This window comes from Rutidosis leptorrhynchoides, chromosome 8 (assembly GCF_046630445.1).
Source record: "Rutidosis leptorrhynchoides isolate AG116_Rl617_1_P2 chromosome 8, CSIRO_AGI_Rlap_v1, whole genome shotgun sequence".
Taxonomy (NCBI): domain Eukaryota; kingdom Viridiplantae; phylum Streptophyta; class Magnoliopsida; order Asterales; family Asteraceae; genus Rutidosis; species Rutidosis leptorrhynchoides.
The window spans coordinates 345,140,803-345,154,556 of record NC_092340.1 but is presented as its reverse complement, the minus strand read 5'-3'; positions in this window follow the sequence as shown (position 1 = coordinate 345,154,556).

Below are 13,754 nucleotides of genomic sequence, written 5' to 3'. Positions count from 1 at the left end.
ACGTCTAGATGACCATTTTAGAAAACATACTTCCACTTTGAGTTTAACCATAATTTTTGGATATAGTTTCATGTTCATAATAAAAATCATTTTCTCAGAATAACAACTTTTAAATCAAAGTTTATCATAGTTTTTAATTAACTAACCCAAAACAGCCCGCGGTGTTACTACGACGGCGTAAATCCGGTTTTACGGTGTTTTTCGTGTTTCCGGGTTTTAAATCATTAAGTTAGCATATCATATAGATATAGAACATGTGTTTAGTTGATTTTAAAAGTCAAGTTAGAAGGATTAACTTTTGTTTGCGAACAAGTTTAGAATTAACTAAACTATGTTCTAGTGATTACAAGTTTAAACCTTCGAATAAGATAGCTTTATATGTATGAATTGAATGATGTTATGAACATCATTAATACCTTAATTTCCTTGGATAAACCTACTGGAAAAGAGAAAAATGGATCTAGCTTCAATGGATCCTTGGATGGCTCGAAGTTCTTGAAGCAGAATCATGACACGAAAACAAGTTCAAGTAAGATCATCACTTGAAATAAGATTGTTATAGTTATAGAAATTGAACCAAAGTTTGAATATGATTATTACCTTGTATTAGAATAATAACCTACTGTAAGAAACAAAGATTTCTTGAGGTTGGATGATCACCTTACAGGATTGGAAGTGAGCTAGCAAACTTGAAAGTATTCTTGATTTTATGAAACTAGAACTTTTGGAATTTATGAAGAACACTTAGAACATGAAGATAGAACTTGAGAGAGATCAATTAGATGAAGAAAATTGAAGAATGAAAGTGTTTGTAGGTGTTTTTGGTCGTTGGTGTATGGATTAGATATAAAGGATATGTAATTTTGTTTTCATGTAAATAAGTCATGAATGATTACTCATATTTTTGTAATTTTATGAGATATTTCATGCTAGTTGCCAAATGATGGTTCCCACATGTGTTAGGTGACTCACATGGGCTGCTAAGAGCTGATCATTGGAGTGTATATACCAATAGTACATACATCTAAAAGCTATGTATTGTACGAGTACGAATACGGGTGCATACGAGTAGAATTGTTGATGAAACTGAACGAGGATGTAATTGTAAGCATTTTTGTTAAGTAGAAGTATTTTGATAAGTGTATTGAAGTCTTTCAAAAGTGTATAAATACATATTAAAACACTACATGTATATACATTTTTACTGAGTCGTTAAGTCATCGTTAGTCGTTACATGTAAGTGTTGTTTTGAAACCTTTAGGTTAACGATCTTGTTAAATGTTGTTAACCCAATGTTTATAATATCAAATGAGATTTTAAATTATTATATTATCATGATATTATCATGTATGAATATCTCTTAATATGATATATATACATTAAATGTCTTTACAACGATAATCGTTACATATATGTCTCGTTTAAAAATCATTAAGTTAGTAGTCTTGTTTTTACATATGTAGTTCATTGTTAATATACTTTATGATATGTTTTATTATCATAGTATCATGTTAACTATATATATATATCCATATATATGTCATCATATAGTTTTTACAAGTTTTAACGTTCGTGAATCACCGATCAACTTGGGTGGTCAATTGTCTATATGAAACATATTTCAATTAATCAAGTCTTAACAAGTTTGATTGCTTAACATGTTGGAAACATTTAATCATGTAAATATCAATCTCAATTAATATATATAAACATGGAAAAGTTCGGGTCACTACAGTACCTACCCGTTAAATAAATTTCGTCCCGAAATTTTAAGCTGTTGAAGGTGTTGACGAATCTTCTGGAAATAGATGCGGGTATTTCTTCTTCATCTGATCTTCACGCTCCCAGGTGAACACGGGTCCTCTACGAGCATTCCATCAAACCTTAACAATTGGTATCTTGTTTTGCTTAAGTCTTTTAACCTCACGATCCATTATTTCGACGGGTTCTTCGATGAATTGAAGTTTTTCGTTGATTTGGATTTCATCTAACGGAATAGTGAGATCTTCTTTAGTAAAACATTTCTTCAAATTCGAGACGTGGAAAGTGTTATGTACAGCCGCGAGTTGTTGAGGTAACTCAAGTCGGTAAGCTACTGGTCCGACACGATCAATAATCTTGAATGGTCCAATATACCTTGGATTTAATTTCCCTCGTTTACCAAATCGAACAACGCCTTTCCAAGGTGCAACTTTAAGCATGACCATCTCTCCAATTTCAAATTCTATATCTTTTCTTTTAATGTCAGCGTAGCTCTTTTGTCGACTTTGGGCGGTTTTCAACCGTTGTTGAATTTGGATGATCTTCTCGGTAGTTTCTTGTATAATCTCCGGACCCGTAATCTGTCTATCCCCTACTTCACTCCAACAAATCGGAGACCTGCACTTTCTACCATAAAGTGCTTCAAACGGCGCCATCTCAATGCTTGAATGGTAGCTGTTGTTGTAGGAAAATTCTGCTAACGGTAGATGTCGATCCCAACTGTTTCCGAAATCAATAACACATGCTCGTAGCATGTCTTCAAGCGTTTGTATCGTCCTTTCGCTCTGCCCATCAGTTTGTGGATGATAGGCAGTACTCATGTCTAGACGAGTTCCTAATGCTTGCTGTAATGTCTGCCAGAATCTTGAAATAAATCTGCCATCCCTATCAGAGATAATAGAGATTGGTATTCCATGTCTGGAGATGACTTCCTTCAAATACAGTCGTGCTAACTTCTCCATATTGTCATCTTCTCTTATTGGTAGGAAGTGTGCTGATTTGGTGAGACGATCAACTATTACCCAAATAGTATCAAAACCACTTGCAGTCCTTGGCAATTTAGTGATGAAATCCATGGTAATGTTTTCCCATTTCCATTCCGGGATTTCGGGTTGTTGAAGTAGACCTGATGGTTTCTGATGCTCAGCTTTGACCTTAGAACACGTCAAACATTCTCCTACGTATTTAGCAACATCGGCTTTCATACCCGGCCACCAAAAATGTTTCTTGAGATCCTTGTACATCTTCCCCGTTCCAGGATGTATTGAGTATCTGGTTTTATGAGCTTCTCTAAGTACCATTTCTTTCATATCTCCAAATTTTGGTACCCAAATCCTTTCAGCCCTATACCGGGTTCCGTCTTCCCGAATATTAAGATGCTTCTCCGATCCTTTGGGTATTTCATCCTTTAAATTTCCCTCTTTTAAAACTCCTTGTTGCGCCTCCTTTATTTGAGTAGTAATGTTATTATGAATCATTATATTCATAGATTTTACTCGAATGGGTTCTCTGTCCTTCCTGCTCAAGGCATCGGCTACCACATTTGCCTTCTCCGGGTGGTAACGAATCTCAAAGTCGTAATCATTCAATAATTCAATCCACCTACGCTGCCTCATATTCAGTTGTTTCTGATTAAATATGTGTTGAAGACTTTTGTGGTCAGTATATATAATACTTTTGACCCCATATAAGTAGTGCCTCCAAGTCTTTAATGCAAAAACAACCGCGCCTAATTCCAAATCATGCGTCGTATAATTTTGTTCGTGAATCTTCAATTGTCTAGACGCATAAGAAATCACCTTCGTTCGTTGCATTAATACACAACCGAGACCTTGCTTTGATGCGTCACAATAAATCACAAAATCATCATTCCCTTCAGGCAATGACAATATAGGTGCCGTAGTTAGCTTTTTCTTCAATAACTGAAACGCTTTCTCTTGTTCATCATTCCATTCAAATTTCTTCCCTTTATGCGTTAATGCAGTCAAGGGTTTTGCTATTCTGGAAAAGTCTTGGATGAACCTTCTGTAGTAACCAGCTAGTCCTAAAAACTGGCGTATGTGTTTCGGAGTTTTCGGGGTTTCCCACTTTTCAACAGTTTCTATCTTTGCCGGATCCACCTTAATACCTTCTTTGTTCACTATGTGACCGAGGAATTGAACTTCTTCCAACCAAAATGCACACTTTGAAAACTTAGCGTACAATTCTTCTTTCCTCAATACTTCTAACACCTTTCTCAAATGTTCACCGTGTTCTTGGTCATTCTTTGAGTAAATAAGTATGTCATCAATGAAAACAATGACAAACTTGTCAAGGTATGGTCCACACACTCGGTTCATAAGGTCCATGAACACAGCTGGTGCATTAGTTAAACCAAACAGCATGACCATAAACTCGTAATGACCGTAACGTGTTCTGAAAGCAGTCTTTGGAATATCATCTTCTTTCACCCGCATTTGATGATACCCAGAACGTAAGTCAATCTTTGAATAAACAGACGAGCCTTGTAGTTGATCAAATAAGTCATCGATTCTCGGTAGTGGGTAGCGGTTCTTGATGGTAAGTTTGTTCAACTCTCGGTAGTCGATACACAACCTGAATGTACCATCTTTCTTCTTGACAAACAAAACAGGAGCTCCCCACGGTGATGTGCTTGGTCGAATGAAACCACGCTCTAAAAGTTCTTGTAATTGGCTTTGTAGTTCTTTCATCTCGCTGGGTGCGAGTCTGTAAGGAGCACGAGCTATTGGTGCAGCTCCTGGTACAAGATCTATTTGATATTCAACGGATCGATGTGGGGGTAATCCCGGTAATTCTTTCAGAAATACATCAGGAAATTCTTTTGCGACGGGAACATCATTGATGCTCTTTTCTTCAGTTTATACTTTCTCGACGTGTGCTAGAACAGCATAGCAACCTTTTCTTATTAGTTTTTGTGCTTTCAAATTACTAATAAGATGTAGCTTCGTGTTGCCCTTTTCTCCGTACACCATTAAGGGTTTTCCTTTTTCTCGTATAATGCGAATTGCATTTTTGTAACAAACGATCTCCGCTTTCACTTCTTTCAACCAGTCCATACCGATTATCACATCAAAACTCCCTAACTCTACTTGTATCAAATCAATCTTAAATGTTTCGCTAACCAGTTTAATTTCTCGATTCCGACATATATTATCTGCTGAAATTAATTTACCATTTGCTAATTCGAGTAAAAATTTACTATCCAAAGGCGTCAATGGACAACTTAATTTGGCACAAAAATCTCTACTCATATAGCTTCTATCCGCACCAGAATCAAATAAAACGTAAGCAGATTTATTGTCAATAAGAAACGTACCCGTAATAAGCTCCGGGTCTTCCCGTGCCTCTGCCGCATTAATATTGAAAACTCTTCCACGGCCTTGTCCATTCGTGTTCTCCTGGTTCGGGCAATTTCTAATAATGTGGCCCGGTTTTCCACATTTATTACAAACTACATTGGCATAACTTGCTCCGACACTACTTGCTCCGCCATAACTCGTTCCGACACCATTTGTTCCTTTCGTTCTATTAACCCCTGGTCCGTAGACCTCACACTTCGCCGCGCTATGACCATTTCTTTTACACTTGTTGCAAAATTTGGTGCAGAACCCCGAGTGATTCTTTTCACACCTTTGGCATAGCTGCTTTTGATTGTTGTTGTTGTTGTTGCGGTTATTATTGTTGTTGGGATGATTGTTGTAGTTGCTGTTGTTGTTGTTGTTGTTGGGCCGTTTGTTGTAGTTGCGATTGATGTTGCGATTGTTGGGATAATTGTTGCGATTATTGTTGTAATTGCTGTTGTTGTTGTATTGGTGATTCTTATCACCGTTTTCCTCCCACTTTCTTTTGACTTGCTTCACATTGGCCTCTTCAGCAGTCTGTTCTTTAATTCTTTCTTCAATTTGGTTCACGAGTTTGTGAGCCATTCTACATGCCTGTTGTATGGAGGCGGGCTCGTGTGAACTTATATCTTCTTGGATTCTTTCCGGTAATCCTTTCACAAACGCGTCGATCTTCTCTTCCTCATCTTCGAATGCTCCCGGACACAATAGGCACAATTTTGTGAATCGTCTTTCGTACGTGGTAATATCAAATCCTTGGGTTCGTAACCCTCTAAGTTCTGTCTTGAGCTTATTGACCTCGGTTCTGGGACGGTACTTCTCGTTCATCAAGTGCTTGAATGCTGACCACGGTAGTGCGTACGCATCATCTTGTCCCACTTGCTCTAGATAGGTATTCCACCATGTTAACGCAGAACCTGTGAAGGTATGCGTAGCGTACTTCACTTTGTCCTCTTCAGTACACTTACTTATGGCAAACACCGATTCAACCTTCTCGGTCCACCATTTCAATCCGATCGGTCCTTCGGTTCCATCAAATTCCAAAGGTTTGCAGGCAGTGAATTCTTTGTAGGTGCATCCTACACGATTTCCTGTACTGCCAGATCCAAGGTTATTGTTGGTATGTAGCGCAGCCTGTACTGCGGCTATGTTTGAAGCTAGAAAAGTACGGAATTCCTCTTCATTCATATTCACGGTGTGTCGAGTAGTCGGTGCCATTTCCTTCAAAATAGTCAAATGGAACAAGTTAATCATACAGAATATTAAGAGTAGTTAATAGTATTTCGTAGCATAATATGAACTCATTTATAAAAGCTTTTTCTTCATATTAGCGTTTCATAAGTTTAAATTCGGGTAGTACCTACCCGTTAAGTTCATACTTAGTAGCTAATATACAATTCAACTACTACAATTCTATATGAAAAACTGATTATAATAATATTTCGCGTTCAAACTTTTATACAATATTTTACAAACTTACAATACCGCTTATTTTACATAAAACATGAAATATAGCACACAATAACTTTGATACAAGATAGTTGTGAAGATAATTCTAGCTAGTACACAAGTCGTTCAGCAAAGGCAATAAAGACACGTAATTCATACGTCCAGAAACAAGTCATGCATTCTGGTTTTACTAGGACTACTTCCCATCCTTGGTCTTGTGCAACATAACCGTTATGGCCGTTGTTAAGACAGCGTGTTGTAACGTCGTCAAAGGGACGAGGGTTACATAATGTCCAACAGTCCCGTAATAATCTAAAAACCTCATTTCTAACCCCAATTACCGACTCCGTCACTTGTGGAAACGTTTTGTTTAATAGTTGTAGCCCGATGTTCTTGTTCTCACTTTGGTGAGAAGCGAACATTACTAATCCGTAAGCATAACATGCTTCTTTATGTTGCATGTTAGCCGCTTTTTCTAAATCACGAAGTCCAATATTCGGATATATTGAGTCAAAATAATTTCATAACCCGTTGCGTAAAATAGCATTTGGGTTCCCCGCAATATATGCGTCAAAGTAAACACATCGTAACTTATGGATTTCCCAATGTGATATCCCCCATCTTTCGAACGAAAGCCTTTTATAAACCAAGGCATTCTTGGAACGTTCTTCGAATGTCTTACAAACTGATCTCGCCTTAAATAGTTGTGCCGAAGAATTCTGTCCGACTCTAGACAAGATTTCATCAATCATGTCTCCGGGTAGGTCTCTTAAAATATTGGGTTATCTATCCATTTTGTGTTTTTATACTGTAAAATAGACAAGAGTTAGCTTCATAAAAAAAATACTTATTTAATACAAGCAATTTTTACATATATCATAAAGCATAAGCACACTATATTACATATATTACACCACACGAATACAACTATCTTATTCCGACTCGCTTGTTTCTTCTTCTTCGGTTTTGGTTCGTTTTGCCAAGTTTCTAGGGATATATGATGTTCCCCTAATACGAGCCGTAATTTTCCACATTGGTTTAGAAAAACCTGGTGGTTTAGAGGTTCCCGGGTCATTGTTACAACTTAAGGACTTCGGGGGTTGACGATACATATAAAGTTCATCGAGGTTGGAATTAGATTTCTCTATTTTTATGCCCTTTCCCTTATTATTTTCTTTTGCCTTTTTAAATTCAGTTGGGGTAATTTCTATAATATCATCGGAATTCTCGTCGGAATCCGATTCATCGAAGAATTGGTAATCCTCCCAATATTTTGCTTCCTTGGCGAAAACACCATTGACCATAATTAACCTTGGTCGGTTGGTTGAGGATTTTCTTTTACTTAACCGTTTTATTATTTCCCCCGCCGGTTCTATTTCTTCATCTGGTTTCGATTCTTCTTCCGGTTCCGATTCTTCTTCCGGTTTCGACTCTTCTTCCGGTTCCTCTTCGGGAACTTGTGAATCAGTCCACAAATCATTCCAATTTACATTTGACTCTTCATTATTATTAGGTGAGTCAATGGGACTTGTTCTAGAGGTAGACATCTATCACATAATATCAAACGCGTTAAGAGATTAATATATCACATAATATTCACATGTTAAAAATATATAGTTTCCAACAAAATTTGTTAAGCAATCATTTTTCAAGTAAACACGGTCGAAGTCCAGACTCACTAATGCATCCTAACAAACTCGATAAGACACACTAATGCAAAATTCTGGTTCTCTAAGACCAACGCTCGGATACCAACTGAAATGTCCCGTTCTTATTGATTAAAAACGTTCCATATTAATTGATTTCGTTGCGAGGTTTTGACCTCTATATGAGACGTTTTTCAAAGACTGCATTCATTTTAAAACAAACCATAACCTTTATTTCATCAATAAAGGTTTAAAAAGCTTTACGTAGATTATCAAATAATGATAATCTAAAATATCCTGTTTACACACGACCATTACATAATGGTTTACAATACAAATATGTTACAACAAAATAAGTTTCTTGAATGCAGTTTTTACACAATATCATACAAGCATGGACTCCAAATCTCATCCTTATTTAAGTATGCGATAGCGGAAGCTCTTAATAATCACCTGAGAATAAACATGTGTAAAACGCCAACAAAAATGTTGGTGAGTTATAGGTTTAACCTATATATTATCAAATCATAATAATAGACCACAAGATTTCATATTTCAATACACATCCCATACATAGAGATAAAAATCATTCATATGGTGAACACCTGGTAACCGACAATAACAAGATGCATATATAAGAATATCCCCATCATTCCGGGACACCCTTCGGATATGATATAAATTTCGAAGTACTAAAGCATCCGGTACTTTGGATGGGGTTTGTTAGGCCCAATAGATCTATCTTTAGGATTCGCGTCAATTAGGGTGTTTGTTCCCTAATTCTTAGATTACCAGACTTAATAAAAAGGGGCATATTCGATTTCGATAATTCAACCATAGAATGTAGTTGCACGTACTTGTGTCTATTTTGTAAATCATTTATAAAACCTGCATGTATTCTCATCCAAAAAATATTAGATTTTAAAAGTGGGACTATAACTCACTTTCACAGATTTTTACTTCGTTGGGAAGTAAGACTTGGCCACTGGTTGATTCACGAACCTATAACAATATATACATATATATTAAAGTATGTTCAAAATATATTTACAACACTTTTAATATATTTTGATGTTTTAAGTTTATTAAGTCAGCTGTCCTCGTTAGTAACCTACAACTAGTTGTCCACAGTTAGATGTACAGAAATAAATCGATAAATATTATCTTGAATCAATCCACGACCCAGTGTATATGTATCTCAGTATTGATCACAACTCAAACTATATATATTTTGGAATCAACCTCAACCCTGTATAGCTAACTCCAACATTCACATATAGAGTGTCTATGGTTGTTCCGAAATATATATAGATGTGTCGACATGATAGGTCGAAACATTGTATACGTGTCTATGGTATCTCAAGATTACATAATATACAATACAAGTTGATTAAGTTATGGTTGGAATAGATTTGTTACCAATTTTCACGTAGCTAAAATGAGAAAAATTATCCAATCTTGTTTTACCCATAACTTCTTCATTTTAAATCCGTTTTGAGTGAATCAAATTGCTATGGTTTCATATTGAACTATATTTTATGAATCTAAACAGAAAAGTATAGGTTTATAGTTGGAAAAATAAGTTACAAGTCGTTTTTGTAAAGGTAGTCATTTCAGTCGAAAGAACGACGTCTAGATGACCATTTTAGAAAACATACTTCCACTTTGAGTTTAACCATAATTTTTGGATATAGTTTCATGTTCATAATAAAAATCATTTTCTCAGAATAACAACTTTTAAATCAAAGTTTATCATAGTTTTTAATTAACTAACCCAAAACAGCCCGCGGTGTTACTACGACGGCGTAAATCCGGTTTTACGGTGTTTTTCGTGTTTCCAGGTTTTAAATCATTAAGTTAGCATATCATATAGATATAGAACATGTGTTTAGTTGATTTTAAAAGTCAAGTTAGAAGGATTAACTTTTGTTTGCGAACAAGTTTAGAATTAACTAAACTATGTTCTAGTGATTACAAGTTTAAACCTTCGAATAAGATAGCTTTATATGTATGAATCGAATGATGTTATGAACAGCATTACTACCTTAATTTCCTTGGATAAACCTACTGGAAAAGAGAAAAATGGATCTAGCTTCAATGGATCCTTGGATGGCTCGAAGTTCTTGAAGCAGAATCATGACACGAAAACAAGTTCAAGTAAGATCGTCACTTGAAATAAGATTGTTATAGTTATAGAAATTGAACCAAAGTTTGAATATGATTATTACCTTGTATTAGAATGATAACCTACTGTAAGAAACAAAGATTTCTTGAGGTTGGATGATCACCTTACAAGATTGGAAGTGAGCTAGCAAACTTGAAAGTATTCTTGATTTTATGAAACTAGAACTTTTGGAATTTATGAAGAACACTTAGAACTTGAAGATAGAACTTGAGAGAGATCTATTAGATGAAGAAAATTGAAGAATGAAAGTGTTTGTAGGTGTTTTTGGTCGTTGGTGTATGGATTAGATATAAAGGATATGTAATTTTGTTTTCATGTAAATAAGTCATGAATGATTACTCATATTTTTGTAATTTTATGAGATATTTCATGCTAGTTGCCAAATGATGGTTCCCACATGTGTTAGGTGACTCACATGGGCTGCTAAGAGCTGATCATTGGAGTGTATATACCAATAGTACATACATCTAAAAGCTATGTATTGTACGAGTACGAATACGGGTGCATACGAGTAGAATTGTTGATGAAACTGAACGAGGATGTAATTGTAAGCATTTTTGTTAAGTAGAAGTATTTTGATAAGTGTATTGAAGTCTTTCAAAAGTGTATAAATACATATTAAAACACTACATGTATATACATTTTAACTGAGTCGTTAAGTCATCGTTAGTCGTTACATGTAAGTGTTGTTTTGAAACCTTTAGGTTAACGATCTTGTTAAATGTTGTTAACCCAATGTTTATAATATCAAATGAGATTTTAAATTATTATATTATCATGATATTATCATGTATGAATATCTCTTAATATGATATATATACATTAAATGTCTTTACAACGATAATCGTTACATATATGTCTCGTTTAAAAATCATTAAGTTAGTAGTCTTGTTTTTACATATGTAGTTCATTGTTAATATACTTTATGATATGTTTTCTTATCATAGTATCATGTTAACTATATATATATATATATATATATATATATCCATATATATGTCATCATATAGTTTTTACAAGTTTTAACGTTCGTGAATCACCGATCAACTTGGGTGGTCAATTGTCTATATGAAACATATTTCAATTAATCAAGTCTTAACAAGTTTGATTGCTTAACATGTTGGAAACATTTAATCATGTAAATATCAATCTCAATTAATATATATAAACATGGAAAAGTTCGGGTCACTACATAACAATGACCCGGGAACCTCTAAACCACCAGGTTTTTCTAAACCTTTGTGGAAAACGACAGCTCGTATTAGGGGAACATCATATATCCCTAGAAACTTGGCAAAACGAACCAAAACCGAAGAAGAAGAAACGAGCGAGTCGGAATAAGATAGTTGTATTCGTGTGGTGTAATATATGTAATATAGTGTGCTTATGCTTTATGATATATGTAAAAATTGCTTGTATTAATAAGTATTTTTTTTTATGAATCTAACTCTTGTCTATTTTACAGTATAAAAACACAAAATGGATAGACAACCCAATATTTTAAGAGACCTACCCGGAGACATGATTGATGAAATCTTGTCTAGAGTCGGTCAGAATTCTTCGGCACAACTATTTACGGTGAAATCAGTTTGTAAGACATTCGAAGAACGTTCCAAGAATGTCTTGGTTTATAAGAGACTTTCGTTTGAAAGATGGGGGATATCACATTGGGAAACCCATAAGTTACGATGTGTTTACTTTGACGCATATATTGCGGGGAACCCAAATGCTATTTTACGCAACGGGTTAAGAAATTATTTTGACTTAATGTATCCGAATATAGGACTTCATGATTTAGAAAAAGCGGCTAACATGCAACATAAAGAAGCATGCTATGCTTACGGGTTAGTAATGTTCGCTTCTCACCAAAGTGAGAAAAAGAACATCGGGCTACAACTATTAAACAAAACGTTCCTACAAGTGACGGAGTCGGTAATTGGGGTAAGAAATGAGGTTTTTATGTTATTACGAGACTGTTGGTCATTACGTAACCCTCGTCCCTTTGACGACGTTACAACACGCTGTCTTATCAACGGCCATAACGGTTATGTTCCACAAGACCAAGGATGGGAAGTAGTCCTAGTAAAACCAGAATGCATGACTTGTTTCTGGACGTATGAATTACGTGTCTTTATTACCTTTGCTGAACGACTTGTGTACTAGCTAGAATTATATCACAACTATCTTGTATCAAAGTTATTGTGTGCTATATTTCATGCTTTATGTAAAATAAGCGGTATTGTAAGTTTGTAAAATATTGTATAAAAGTTTGAACGCGAAATATTATTATAATCAGTTTTTCATATAGAATTGTAGTAGTTAAATTGTATATTAGCTACTAAGTATGAACTTAACGGGTAGGTACTACCCGAATTTAAACTTATAAAACGCTAATATGAAGAAAAAGCTTTTATAAATGAGTTCATATTATGCTACGAAATACTATTAACTACTCTTAATATTCTGTATGATTAACTTGTTCCATTTGACTATTTTGAAGGAAATGGCACCGACTACTCGACACACCGTGAATATGAATGAAGAGGAATTCCGTACTTTTCTAGCTTCAAACATAGCCGCAGTACAGGCTGCGCTACATACCAACAATAACCTTGGATCTAGCAGTACAGGATATCGTGTAGGATGCACCTACAAATAATTCACTGCCTGCAAACCTTTGGAATTTGATGGAACCGAAGGACCGATCGGATTGAAACGGTGGACGGAGAAGGTCGAATCGGTGTTTGCCATAAGTAAGTGTACTGAAGAGGACAAAGTGAAGTACGCTACGCATACCTTCACAGGTTCTACGTTAACATGGTGGAATACCTATCTAGAGCAAGTGGGACAATATGATGCGTACGCACTACCGTGGTCAGCATTCAAGCACTTGATGAACGAGAAGTACCGTCCCAGAACCGAGGTCAATAAGCTCAAGACAGAACTTAGAGTGTTACGAACCCAAGGATTTGATATTACCACATACGAAAGACGATTCACAGAATTGTGCCTATTGTGTCCGGGAGCGTTCGAAGATGAGGAAGAGAAGATAGACGCGTTTGTGAAAGGATTACCGGAAAGAATCCAAGGATATATAAGTTCACACGAGCCCGCCTCCATACAACAGGCATGTAGAATGGCTCACAAACTAGTGAACCAGATTGAGGAAAGAATTAAAGAATAGACGGCTGAAGAGGCCAATGTGAAGCAAGTCAAAAGAAAGTGGGAGGAAAACAGTGATAAGAATCACCAATACAACAACAACAGCAATTACAATAATAATCGCAACAATTATCCCAACAATCGCAACATCAATCGCAACTACAACAAACGACCCAACAACAACAACAA